This window comes from Durio zibethinus, chromosome 4 (assembly GCF_047325235.1).
Source record: "Durio zibethinus cultivar Kanyao isolate XHJ-2024 chromosome 4, ASM4732523v1, whole genome shotgun sequence".
NCBI classification, from domain to species: Eukaryota; Viridiplantae; Streptophyta; class Magnoliopsida; order Malvales; family Malvaceae; genus Durio; species Durio zibethinus.
Window position 1 is genome coordinate 12,389,428 of NC_143165.1, and position 14,175 is coordinate 12,403,602.

Below are 14,175 nucleotides of genomic sequence, written 5' to 3' on the forward strand. Positions count from 1 at the left end.
TTATGGTCTACTAATCAAATAAGGTTCAAGAGTTTAGTTACATATGGGAAGGTTATAGCACCCCTATATGTCCATCCAAAGGATGGTACCATTTTATTTTAAATTATCCTAAGGTCTTGATTCTAATGGTTTTAAATTTAATATTAAATATTGGAAATAACTTCTAAAATTTTTTCATCAATTTAGTAGAACTCTTAAAAATACTTTCTCACTTCAAGAATATTCAAGAATCCCATTTGTTTTCTTGAAGAGGCTTCGTTGTCGAGAAAAGATTTAATTATTTTTTATTTTTTATTGAAAATATATCTAATTATTCCACCATTTGGGCCAAATTAGAAATATCTTTTAATTTTTAAAATTTTCACCATTTAGGCCAATTTAGAAATATCTTTTAATTTTTAAATTTTTTACTATTTGGGCCTATTTAGTATTTTTCTTTTTGATTTCTAAATTTTCTACCATTTGGGCTAATTTAGAAACTTTTTTTTTTGGTTTTTTTTCAATCTTTGGAAAGAAAATACTATGACAATTGTATTTTTTTAAGTTTCATTTAAATTCTTCCACCATTTGAGACAAATTTAAAGAAAATTTTCACTTAGAGATTTCTTAGAAAATTTACCGTTTGAAATTTTTAAGATTCTCATCTTTGGATAATTGTCAAATATTTTTAACCAAAATTTTTTTATTTAAAAAAGAGTACAATTACTTTTGTTGAAATTTCATCTAAATTATTCTACTATTTAGGACAAATTTAGAACAATTTCTCACATATAGATTTCTTAGAAATTTTACCATTTGAAATTTCTAAGAATCTCATCATTGGGTATTAGTATTTAATTCCAAAATTTTTATTAAAATTTTTTTTTTATTTTTTAAGTTGAAAATAAATATTAATCATTGTTATTGAAACTTTATCTAAATTATTCCACCATTTAGGAGAAATTTAGAAAAAATTTCTCACCTAAGAATTTCTTAAAAATTTACCATTTGAAATTTCTAAAACTTTCATGATTGGATAGTTATTATTTATTCTAAAAAATATTTTATTTTGTTTTATATTTTTTTATTTTTCCTAAAATTTAGTCATGTAAAAAAAGAACTTATAAAATAATAAAATAAATAAAATAAAAATACCAAACATGATCTGTTCGACTCAATGGCTGCGACATGGCTTCACTTCAAGAAGGAACAGTGGCTATAACAACGTGGCTCACAGCTCGGCTTGAGCCAAGAATGGGTCCGTGGGTCGAAGGTGGGTTGAGTGCTCAGGTCGGATTGGCTTGAACAAAAAACACACGAATCTTGAGGCTGTTTAACTAAAAAACGACATTGTTTTAGGGATGGTATAAAAGATCGAATTCTATCTTTTTTCCTTTAAATTTTCCCTTCCCTTTCTCTTTCCTCCTTTTTTTTCCTCTCCTTCTCTCACTAGAATTGATGAATCTGGTTGAATTCTTCATTGGATTATGAAAATCTCATCAAAATCTGGGTTAAGTCACTGGATGTTCGCCAAGTTCACTAGTTTCTAGAAAACTAATGCTGAAAACTGGAAAATTCATCGGAATCTAGAAATCTCGTTGGAAAGTCACTGAAAAATTCAAATATCGCTTGAAAATTCAATAGAAAACTGAAAAATATTTGAAAATTTTTTTTAAAAAAATCTACCTTTTAACCCAAAAAAATTTCTAAAATTTTTTGACTGTTTTTGGCTTCCCTTACGTGATTTCCTTTCTACTTTTCTGTATTTGTGTTTCTCTTATTTCTGTTTTTCTACTTGTTTCTTCTACTTGATTCAGGGTTGTATTTATAGGAAATAATCAGAAAAGTTTCTGATTAACTATGAATCCACCTTTGACAGGATCTCTATATTATCACCAAGCATAAACTTTATCCTATACTAATTATAGTCCTCTATAATTATGCCAAGCCCATTCACAGCTAAATGTTTATTATTTTGATTATTTTTACTTTTTTTATTATCACTATTATCTTGTTATTATCCTAACATCTTAATTTGATAATACAGAAAAGATAAATCAAATAAAAAATGAAAAATCAAAGATAAACAAAAAAAAAAACAACTAAGTGAATGATCAACCAAAGATAAACCAAACAAATAAAATAATAAATATAATATAAAATATAAAACAAAATAATGAATAGCTGGGCTCAATAGTTGGATTCTATTGAGCCAGACTCAATTGATTTCGGCTTGGACCAAATAGGGTATCTACAAGCAGCATATGTTTATTTGGTTTAGCAATACGATAAAGCTGATGGATTGATATCCACATACTAATTAAATTGAACAAAATAATAGAAAAATAATGTCAATGATGCATAAAGGAACTAAAAAAATCAAAACTTGCCAATCCATCTCTTTCATCTAATATTTACATGATGTTTTGAATCACATTCAGGCTATACATCCAAAAACTCAAACGTTTCACTGGTCAAAACACAGTAATTATTTAGCTTACAGGTTTTTATTTTCTTTTGATTACTTGAGCAGTTCTTGGCATACCTTTAGTGTACATTGTTGTAGTATTGAGGCAAGGAATGAAAAAATAAATAAATAAATAAAGAGAGAAGAAAGTAGGGAAGAAAATTACAAAAAACTACTTGCTGCTATATTAATTATCTGCTGAAATTATACGAAAAACATTAGGTGTTGTAGTTAAGACATAAATAGACCTAACAATTCATGTCTAAATCTTTAATAATACAACCAAGAGGCACAATTCAAAGTGATATTTTCTTTTTACCTTGAGTACTGTTCACCATCTGTACTCAATCCTGATACAATTTTTTTCTTTTTGTCTCAATGCAACTCAGTTGTTAAGAGAATAACAAGGGGTTAAAACCAAGAAGAGATCATTTTTCCTTTAACTACAGCTCCAAAAACCTCATCCATGTCAAGATCTTCAAGCTTTTTTCCACCTTGAAGTTTCCAGTCAAAATGATACAGCAGCTGTGCGAGAGGTAACTCAACATTGGCAATACCATACACCATGTTAGGACACATCCTTCTTCAAGCACCAAATGGGATGAATTCAAAGTCAGCCCCCTTGTAGTCAATTAAACTATTAAAAATCTCTCTGGATAGAATCTCTCAGCATCACTCCAATAGTCAGAATGCCTGCTAATTGCCCATGCATTGATGATGACTCTGGACTTGACTGGTATATCATATCCATTGATTTTGCATCTCTGTGAGCATTGTCTTGGAAGTATCAGAAGAAGAGGAGGGTGCAATGTCAAAGTTTCTTTGATGGCAAGTTTCAAGTACTTTAATTCATGTAACCCTTCACCATCAACATTCCCTTTCTATTGAAAACCTGCCTCACCTCTGCCTGTGCCTTCTGCATAACTCTTGGGTTTTTCACCATTTCGGACATTGCCCATTCTAATGTTGTGAATGATGTATCACTCCCAGCAATAAAAACATCCTGTAGTGGTATTAATTATTAAAAAATAGTAAGATTAAATTATGTGAATTTTGCTTCATGAGTATAGAAAGACAAATAGTAACTTTTTTTTTTTGCAACAAAGTTTAGGGTGAGGAAAGGCACTCCCGTTCCAGGGTCAGACAGATCCCACACTTCATAACAGTATTTACATTAGATTTACAGATTGTCTAAGGGATCTGATGGCAACAAAATTCAAATCTAAGCATTACAATTGAAATATTTGAACCTTATCAACCCAATCAATCCGTTAGATTAGATAATGATAACAAGTAAATTCAGAATATCACTAATCAATCAAGAAAATTTTACAATGCAAAATGTGCAAGTATATTAGAAATAAACTTACTAACCAAGATTACTGCTTTGATGTTGTCAGTTGTTAAAGGAAATTCAAGGTCACATTCTCCTGAAGGGTCAAAAGAACATCCAGAAGATCATCCAATTTCCTCTCACTACTGTTTGGCGTTTCGTTGCTAGCTTTATGTTCATTGATGACAATATCAAGAATCTTATCTACTTTTTGGTGCAGCCTCTCAAGTTTAGGCCTCAATCCACTGAGGAACAAAAGCAATTTGACTGAAGGGAACAAGTCTACAACAGTGAAACCTGAACTCGACTGTATCATTTCCCTGAAAAGTAATGTGAATTCATCTTTCTGATCTTTGCATTTCCCACCAAAAGCAATCTTTGAAACAATTTCATATGTGAGAGAATATAGCATCTTGCTAATGTTGACTGGTGATCCTGTTGCACCTGAAGTAATAATCACAACAATACAGAAACAATAAACAATAAACAATAATCAATAATAAAAAATGTAGGAAAAATAAAGCACACACCAAGATTTACGTGAAAATCCTCTAGTGTAGAGGGAAAAAATCACGAACCACCAGAAAAATCTTCACTATCAAATAATAGGTATACAAAGTTCTTCTCTAACTAAAACTAGAGCTAATCAACAACTAGAGAAACAATTGGAGAAATCTCACCAAATAAGTGACTCAACAAATACACCCTGGATTTGTTCCTAGAGAGCTTCAAACCCTATCTTCACCATTCAGAATGTATAACTTTGAATCATAAACCTCCTGACAAGGTTCTAACTCAATCGGACCACGGATCGACTTCCATTCAACCAACTATCCTTTTTCTTTTTTCTCTCTACTTTTTCTGGTTGTTCTTTTTTCTCTACTTGGTTTTCAACACCCCCTTAAAACAACCCCACCTTTTTTTTATTAAGTAGCTAGGGTTCTGTGTAAAATGAAAGATCAAGGCCCATGGCCTTTACTTGATCCAAAACCACTTACATGGGGTTGGACCCCATTTTCCTAACAATCTCCCCTCCAGCCCTATTAGGAGGAGATTCATCACCATAGCAATTTCATTTGGAACTTACCTTGGCCAGGGAACTCATTCTGGTCAAGTTACTACAAAGCTCAAGCTTTTCCTTAGGAAGTATCTTAGTCAAAATATCTACTACATTCTTATCAGTATGGTCTTTCTTTAACAACATTTGTTGTTTTTCAATCATTGAACGTAACCAATGATATCTAACATCAATGTGTTTTTTTCTAGCATGGTACATGGCATTCTTACTCAAATCTAAAGCACTCTGGCTATCACAAAATATCACATACTCCTTTTGATTCAACCCTAATTAAAGAAGAAAATGTTTCATCCAAAGCATTTCTTTACATGTTTCGGTTGCTACAATATACTCAGCCTCTGTAGTTGACAAAGCAACACACTTCTGCAACTTAAATTGCCAAGATAAAGCTCCTCCTGCAAAAGTGAATAAATACCCTGAAGTAGATTTCCCACCATCAAGATCACCTGCCATGTCAGCATCATTAACCCTTCTAGAACTGGTTGTGAAACTCCATAAGTCAAGCACATTTTTTAGGTACCCCTCAAATATCTAAAAATCCATTTCACTGCTTCCCAGTGAACCTTCCCCGAATTAGAAAGAAATCTGCTCACTACACCAACTGCATGAGCAATATCAGGCCTTGTACAAACCATAAGATACATTAAAGAATCGACTGCAGAAGAATAAAGAATACTAGATATAGCTAGTTGCTCTTCCTTAAACACTGGATAAAATTTCTTACTTAGATGAAAATGGTTGGCAAGTGGACTGCTAACTGATTTAGCATGTTGCATGTTGAATCTACCAAGCACTCATTCAACATACTTTCCCTGTGACAACTACAGCTTTTCAGCTCTCCTATCCTAGATAATATCCATACCAAAAATTTGCTTTGCTAGACCTAAATCTTTTATATCAAAGGACTTAGACAATTGTTCTTTCAACTTGTAAACCATACTAGCATTTTGTCCTACAATCAACATATCATCAACATATAATAATAGGATAATAAAGTTACCATTAGGGAATTGTTTAACATATACACAAGAATTCGCTGCTGTTCTTTTATAGCTATGACTCACCATAAAAGAATCAAACTTCTTGTACCACTGTCGCGGAGCTTGTTTCAAGCCATACAAGTTTTTGCTCTTCCTTTCACTTCAAAACCCTCAGGCTGATTCATATAAATGTCCTCCTATAAATCACCATGCAAAAATGCAGTTTTAACATCAAGTTGCTCAAGCTCAAGATTCAAACTAGCTACTAATCCCAGTACCACTCAAATAGAACTCATATTTACAACTGGAGCAAAAATCTTATCAAAATCAATACCTGGTTTTTGAGAAAAACCTTTTACTACTAATCGAGCTTTGTACCTCACTAGTTTGTCACCATCTTTTTTCAACTTGAACACCCATTTATTCTTTAATGGCCTTTTCCCTGTTGAAAGTTTAACAAGATCATAAGTACCATTCTTTCGTAATGACTTTATCTCTTCTTTCATTACTTTTAACCAGTGGTCTCTATCCGAAGTAACATGCACATCTTGAAAGCTTTTTGGCTCCCCTTCACTGGTAACTAAAATAAAATATGAATTTGGATACCTAGTAGATAGCCTACGCTCTTTAGTAGATCTCTTGGGCTGAGACTCTACATCACTTATGCCAAAGGTAGCTCCCCTTGCTCAACACTCTCAGGTAGAAAGAATTGCATCCCTTGCTCAAAACTAATTGCATCTGGCTCATCATCAAGTGTGGCTAGCTTATTCATATTCCCAAGTTCTGTTTCTTGCTTGGTTCCACTATCTGTGGCTCTTTTCTGTGGAATCCTTATCAGTGTTGAAACATCACACTCAACAACAACCCGTGTAGTCTTCTCATTTTTCTCAAGGTCTGCTATGGTTTTTTTTTTTCATTAAAGAACACATCTCTACTTCTGATTGTCGTATTCTTTATTGGATCCCATATCCTGTAACCAAATTTCTCATCACCATATCTTACAAACACACACTGTGTGGCTTTACTGTCAAGCTTTGATCTCTATTCTTTCGGCACATGCATGAATACTTTACACCCAAAAACTTTCAAGTAAGAGTATGAAGTATCTTTTCTTGTCCGCACTATTTCTCGAATGTCAAAGCCCAAAGGAACTGATGGTGATCTGTTAAGTAAATAACAAGCCGTGTTAACCGTTTCACCCCAGAATGGCTTTGGTAATTTTGCCATCAACATACATCTGACTTTTTTCACAATGGTACGATTCATTCTTCAACTATACCATTATGCTACGGTGTTCCAGGTTCTGTCATCTCATGCCTGATCCCATGCTTTAAATAATACTCTTCAAAGCCTTTAGATGTGTATTCCCCACCATTATTAGTTTGAATACATTTTAAAGGTAACCCTGTCATCATTTCAACCATGGCATGAAATTTTTAAAAATACTGCAGTACCTGACTTTTGTATTTCAACATATACACCCAAATCTTACGTGAAGCATCATCAATAAAAGTAACAAAATATCTGTTACCACCTAATGACTCAACCTCAATAGGACCACATACGTTAGAATAAATTAATTCCAATCTATTTTCTTTTCTCTGAGAACTTTTATGAAAAGAAACTTTATGATGCTTACCAAACAAACAATAATCACATGAATCGAGAGACATACCTTTGGTCAAGGGAATAAGAGATTGCCTTGCCAAAACCTGTAACCCCTTTTCACTCATGTGTGCTAGCCTCCTGTGCCACAAGTTTGCTGAAGCATCATTTTCAACGGTATTTACCTGGTTACCGTTCAATTGCATCCATGTCCTATACATTGTGCAGCATAGTTTTCCCCTTGCAACTACCATAAATCCTTCGATAAGCTTCCACTGTCCATTCTTTTGTCGGCTTGCATATCCCTCTTTATCAAGGACATTAATAGCAAGCAAGTTCATTCGCATATCTGAAATGTGTCTGACATCCTTCAAAGTCAACATGTAACCTGTACTAGTTTGTACAACAATATCACCAATCCTAACAATCTGCAACACATTTTTGTTTCCCATTTTGGTACAACCAAAGTCTCCTAGTTTGTAAGTCGTAAACAACTTTCTCTTAGGAACACAATGATATGCCGCTCCTATGTCAACTATCCACTCAATGCCAGGATCACTAACATGATTATAATCATCATGTGTACAAATCAAAGTAACTGAATCACTATATGAATTCACTGCTGCAACATTGCCATCATCTGAACTTTTGCCTTTCTCATTTTTTCGCTCTTGCTTCAAGATTTTATAGTTTCATTTTATATGACCTGCCTTACCACAATAGAAACACTTTATTTTACCTCTAGACTTGGGTCTATGTTTAGACTTACCATAACCTTTTGAGTCCTGACCTCTGTCGATGTTTCTACCCCTGTACTTTGTGACCAGAGCTTGATTTCCAGGGTCTACATCTTTTCGCATTGCTTCTTCATTAAGCATATTGTCCTTTACCATCTCCAATGTCACCTTATAATTAGGAGCTGAATTAAGAATAGTCACAACTAAAGTATTTCAACTGTCTGACAATGAACCTAAAAGAAATAACGCCTTCATTTTATCATCTATCTTAAGCTCTATAGTAGTCATCCGATTAAATATATCTTGAAAATCACTCAAGTGCTCTGTAACAGATCATCCATCCTTGTACTGTAAAGTTGTAAGCTTTTTAACAAGCATAACTTTATTCATACCTGTTTTTCTCTCATACAATGCTGCCAATTTTTCTCAAACAATGTGAGCATCTGACTCCTGTGCTATATGATGGAACATGCTGATATCAACCCATTTTTTTATTGTAGCCAGCGTCTTTCTACCTAGCTTCTTCCAGCTTTCATCTTTCATATATACTAGTTTAGCCGAATCACCCAATACTGGCTCATACAAATCTTTACAGTATAGATAATCCTTCATCATAGGCTTTCAAATTGAATAATTCGATGCTGTCTATTTTATCATGGAACCTGTATCACCCTCCATGATCTCAAACAGAATTTACTTCTATCCTGGGTTGCTTCTGTATCGATGTCTCAAAATAACCCTCGCCTGATACCACTTGTTGTGCCTGAAGCAATAATCACAATAATACAGAACAATTGACAACAATTAATAATAAAAAACGCATGAAAAATAAAGCACACACCAAGATTTACATGGAAAACCCTCTAGTGTAGAGGGAAAAAACCACGGACCACCAGAAAAATCTTCACTATCAAATAATAGGTATACAAAGTTCTTCTCTAGCTAAAACTAGAGCTAATCAACAACTAGAGAAACAATTGGAGAAATCTTACCAAATAAGTGACTCAACAAATACACCCTGGATTTGTTCCTAGAGAGCTTCAAATCCAATCCTCACCGTTCAGAATATAGAACTCTAAATCATAAACCTCCTGACAAGGTTCTAACTCAATCGGACCACGGATCGACTTCCATTCAATCAACTCTCCTTTCTTCTTTTTCTCTCTGCTTTTTCTGGCTTTTCTTCTTTCTCTACTTGGTTTTCGACACCCCATTAAAACAACCCCACCTCTTTTTTATTAAGTAGCTAGGGCTTTGTGTAAAATGAAAAATCAAAGCCCATGGCCTTTACTTGGTCCAAAACCACTTACATGGGGTTGGACCCCATTTTCCTAACAAATCCTGCTTTTGAAGAAATTGCTCTAACCATCTTTGATACCTCTTCTTCCTAATTGGACCGAAAGATTGCACACGTTTTGAACTTAGCATCTCCAACACGCTAATTTTTCTCAGCTGCCTCCATATTTCTCCGTATGGTGAAAATGCAAAGTCTGTTGAATTATAAGATAAAATATTTACAGAAACTAGGAGAAGAAACAACGATGTTTGAAATTTCTCCAAGCTGAAGGTGCATCAAGGGGCCAAATTTCTTGGCCAAATCTCTTAATGAATGATGGGGTAGAGAGCCAGCAAGCAGGTGCATATTGCCGATGACTGGCAACTTCCATGGCCCTGGTGGTAGATTTTGAATCAAGTTGTTGGTCTTGAATCTCTTCCCTGGTTTCAGCAAAATGAACAAGAAGATAACAAAAGTGAACAGCGTTGGAAAGGAGAGGAACAGGTGCTCCATGGATGTAGAATATTAGACAGTCTTATGGCTTGCGTTCCATCCATTCTATGTCGGTGATTTATGAAATGGTTCTGCATTGACTTCATTTTGTCTTCTAGTTCAGTGGAATCTTAACATTAACAAAGTTTTATGCCTCTCTTAAAGTATTATTTATATCTTCCAAGACAGTATTTCTGAAACATGTTTGGTCTGTCAGTTTAAACCATGTCAGGTTAGAGGTGAAAAAAGCCCTGGAATAAAAAAATTCAATGGTCAGGCTGTTTTCCAAGACTTTTACCATCTCTTTTTCTTTACGGCCAGTAGTTAAATTACTTAATGTAATCTTCTCGGCTGCATGTCCATTTTTTTTTTTTTTTTTTACAGTAGATGCTGCTCTAGTTATAAAAGAATTTGTAAGTGATGAAATTCAAATTTTATTTATGTTGAATGTCAATTCAGAAAAATAATTATATAAATCAATTGAATTATGCTATAAATCTATATTGTACTTCTTGCTCGAGAATCCATAAAAAAATGTTTACAACCAACAGATGATTGGTTAAAGTAACAAACAGATTTTACTCATTTATTTATTATTTGGATTTCAATTACTGAAAAATTAAAAGAAGGTAATTTATCTTTAGATAAATGTCAATTTGTTGGATTTCAATACTTAAGTTGGTTTTTGTGGCCACTTATTTTCAATTCTCTTGACATTTTAAATACTTGTTAGAAAAGAAAAAAGAGTTTTCCTTTAAAAATCTAAACAAATATTTGTTTTCAACTGATCTGTCAAATGTTGGATGTTGATTATTTTGGAAGATATGGCTTCATTATCAATTTTATATTAGTTTCAAATGTTCTGTCCAACTGCTAAGTAATTATTTGATTATTACGTTCAATGCACTATTTGGTCAATTAGAATTTTTAATCTAAAATTTGTAATGCACTAATTGGTCAATTAGAATTTTTAATCTAAAATTTGTACTTTTGGATGGAATTACTAATTCATAGAATTTAGCATAATTTGAATATAGATACTTCTTTTTTATTTTTTTGTTCCCATGAAATTTCTTTCTTTTTTTTTTCTTTTTTTTTTATTGTGAAAAAAGCAAAAAAATTTTGAAAAATCAATTTGAAACATAGAAAAATAAGAGTATTCAGTGTTTCAAAAATGAAAAACAAATTATTTTAGGATATTAAAAAAATGGACACAAAAAATGAGAAGATGGGAGCAGGGATAGAGTTAGGACTTATGGTTAGTGGGACCAATATTTTAAGTTAATTTAAATTTTTTTTCATTGAAATATAAATTAATTTTAAAAATTATAAATAAAATTAGCATGTATAATTTTTTTGTATATGAGAAAAATATTTTTTTACAATTGAAATAATATTTGCATAATTAATTATATGATTTTTTACAAATATAGTCTAAATACTATTTAGATAAATCGTGTTTCATAATTGACGCATAGATATACATATATATATATAAATACATTAATTTAATAAAATTTTACTTACAAAATTTTTAAAAAATAGATATAATATGTGAAAGAATGAAATAAAAATTAACATATCTAATTTTATTATTTACTTTTAATATATTAGTTTTATCATTTTCTTTTAATGAATAAATATATTTGATTTTTTATTCAATATAATTTGGAGAATAAAAAATGATATTTTTCTTACACATAATGAAAAAAAAATGAAGATATAAATCTATATTAGTTAAAGATGATTATTTATTTTTATTTTTATTATTTTATATTTTATATGTTATTTTTTGGTTTTAGAAAGTGATTAAACCATTTAAGTAGTACAAGTTCCTAGTCTCATTACCCTTATAAGATCATCTTGCATCAATCTAAACAAATTATTAGAAAAAAAAAATTTTAACAAGTTCAAACTCTCTAAAAGTAATTTACTTCATTTTTTACAAACTTAAAAAATATATATATATATATATTATAATAAAATTGCTTAACACTTAAAGTGTCAATGTTCAATTACTAGATAAACAATAAAAATTTTCTTATATTAACCTTAATTTAGTTGGGACAAATATGATCATAAAAGTTTTCAATGAGAGCAAAATTTTAAATTTTTTAAATTCTTGAAATTTTTATAATAAAATAGAGAGAGATTTAAGAACTCAGTGAAGGCAACTACCTTGTATGCTTTTATGTAAATCCGTCCCTAGTTAGGAGTAGCATTTAATGACAACATTGATATAATATGTTAATATAATATTGAATTTCTAATCCTAATGGTCAGATTCAATTCATGATAATAAAAAAGTGATGTATTTAGAAAAAAATGTTCAACTTATTGAATTTTTAATTCTAATAATCATATTCAATTCACAATGGTCTTAAAGTGACAAGTACTTTATTTTTAAAAAAATGTTCAACCTCTAAATTTTTTCAAAGTTAAATATTTTAGTATTCAAACTCAATAATTTAAGATTAAATAAAGGTCTTTTCAAATTTAACATTGAAGATGTTACTTTCAACTTCCATTCAATTATGCAAATATATTATAAACAAATGACCTTATACTGTTCACATTATTTCTCTCCTTTGCTATTTTCTATATATTGACTAATAGCTTTTCACAATAAAATTTTGAATACAGCCAAACAGAGTATCTGTCAATAAGATGGGTTAAGATTTTTAAAAAATTCCCATGTAAGATTTTTTTTTATTATTGTTCTTATCTTTATTACAAAAGATATCAAGATCTAAAGATAAGGGATTACAGATACTAAAATTTGAAATTTAAATTTATTGGATGTCACCTCTTAAAATAAAGATAATTGTATGAATTAACTGTTTTGAATTCATTCATTATTTTTATTTTCTACACATTTGTCGATCCTTATTTACATCACTAACTTAAAATCAAAGCAAAGAGTAACACATGTTTAGCTAGTTTAAGGATTGAAAATTAAAAGCCTACCTATCCACATACTAATTAAATTGAACAAAATAATAGAAATGAATGTCAATGATGTATAAAGGAATAAAAAAATCAAAAGATGCCAGATCATCTTTTTCATCAAATATTTGCATGATATTTTGAATCACATTCAGGCTATTTTTTTATGATATCTCTTTGCTAAAATACATCCAAAAACTAACATGTCTCACGGGCAAAGCTCAGCAATTATTTAGCATACAGGTTCAGGTTTTTATCTTCTTTTAATTACTTGGCCAGTTCCAAATGTTTTGGAATCATATCATATCTAATATTATATTATAATATACATTGAAACCAGATCAAGTTTATTTACATGGATGCTTAGTGGATAGTTTCTTTAGATATTTCTTTTTACAATGATTTGTAGGATCAATAAGAATAAACAATGGATTTTTTTAAAAAAAAACAAAGAAGTATTTTTTTTCTTTCCTGAGGTCTTTTTTTATTTCCTGAGGTATGTGATTTATTTTTAAAAAGGTATTTGTTTCTTTATTTTTATGTAATTTTTGGTTAATATCTATTAGTTCTATTGCTCATACTCTAAATTCTATTCTATTATGATGATAAAAATTTTAAATTGGATTTCTAATTTTTTTTTTTGTAATGAATAAAACTTTATGATCATGGTTATATGTATGCATAGAGAAGATAAATTTTTAGGGGATTTAGAAATAGTTTAGAATTTGACGAATTTTTCTCGATTTGATTCTTAAATCATATTTTTGTCTTCAATTTCAAATTCGTCTACTCTTTTGATCAGCTTCATTATTAAATTTCAATTGCACTTTATCCTCGATTTTTCTTATAATTTCCAAAGATTTATAAATACTTATTGCATTTGGATTTTATGTAAATATTTTTTTTATATAAAAAATTTTATGAAATGAATTTAATTAAAATTTTCAATGTGTTAAATATTTACTAACATACTTTACTATATTAAGATAGAGGTTGAAAAGTTATTTGAAATTTTTGCTGATAAATTATATTTTTTTATACTTTCAATTTATGAAATTAAAAATTAAATCAAAGATTTTAATATTGAATATATAAATTTAATAAAAATAAAAAGAGAGAGGATACAAATATTTAACGATAAAAACAAAATTTTGAATCTACAAAAATTTTATGCAGAATTTTAATGAATTAAATTAAATGTTATTATAAATATAAAAATCCCGTGCATTTGCATGGTTAAAAAACCAGTTTTTGTACATTTCACACATATCAAATTCAAGGC

The 14,175-nt window shown here is 30.5% G+C and overlaps 1 pseudogene; it reads right to left on the reverse strand.

The window, feature by feature from the left end:
• Positions 1-2,831: 2,831 nt before the first annotated feature.
• Positions 2,832-10,257, reverse strand: LOC111288870 (desmethyl-deoxy-podophyllotoxin synthase-like; annotated as a pseudogene).
• Positions 10,258-14,175: the final 3,918 nt, after the last annotated feature.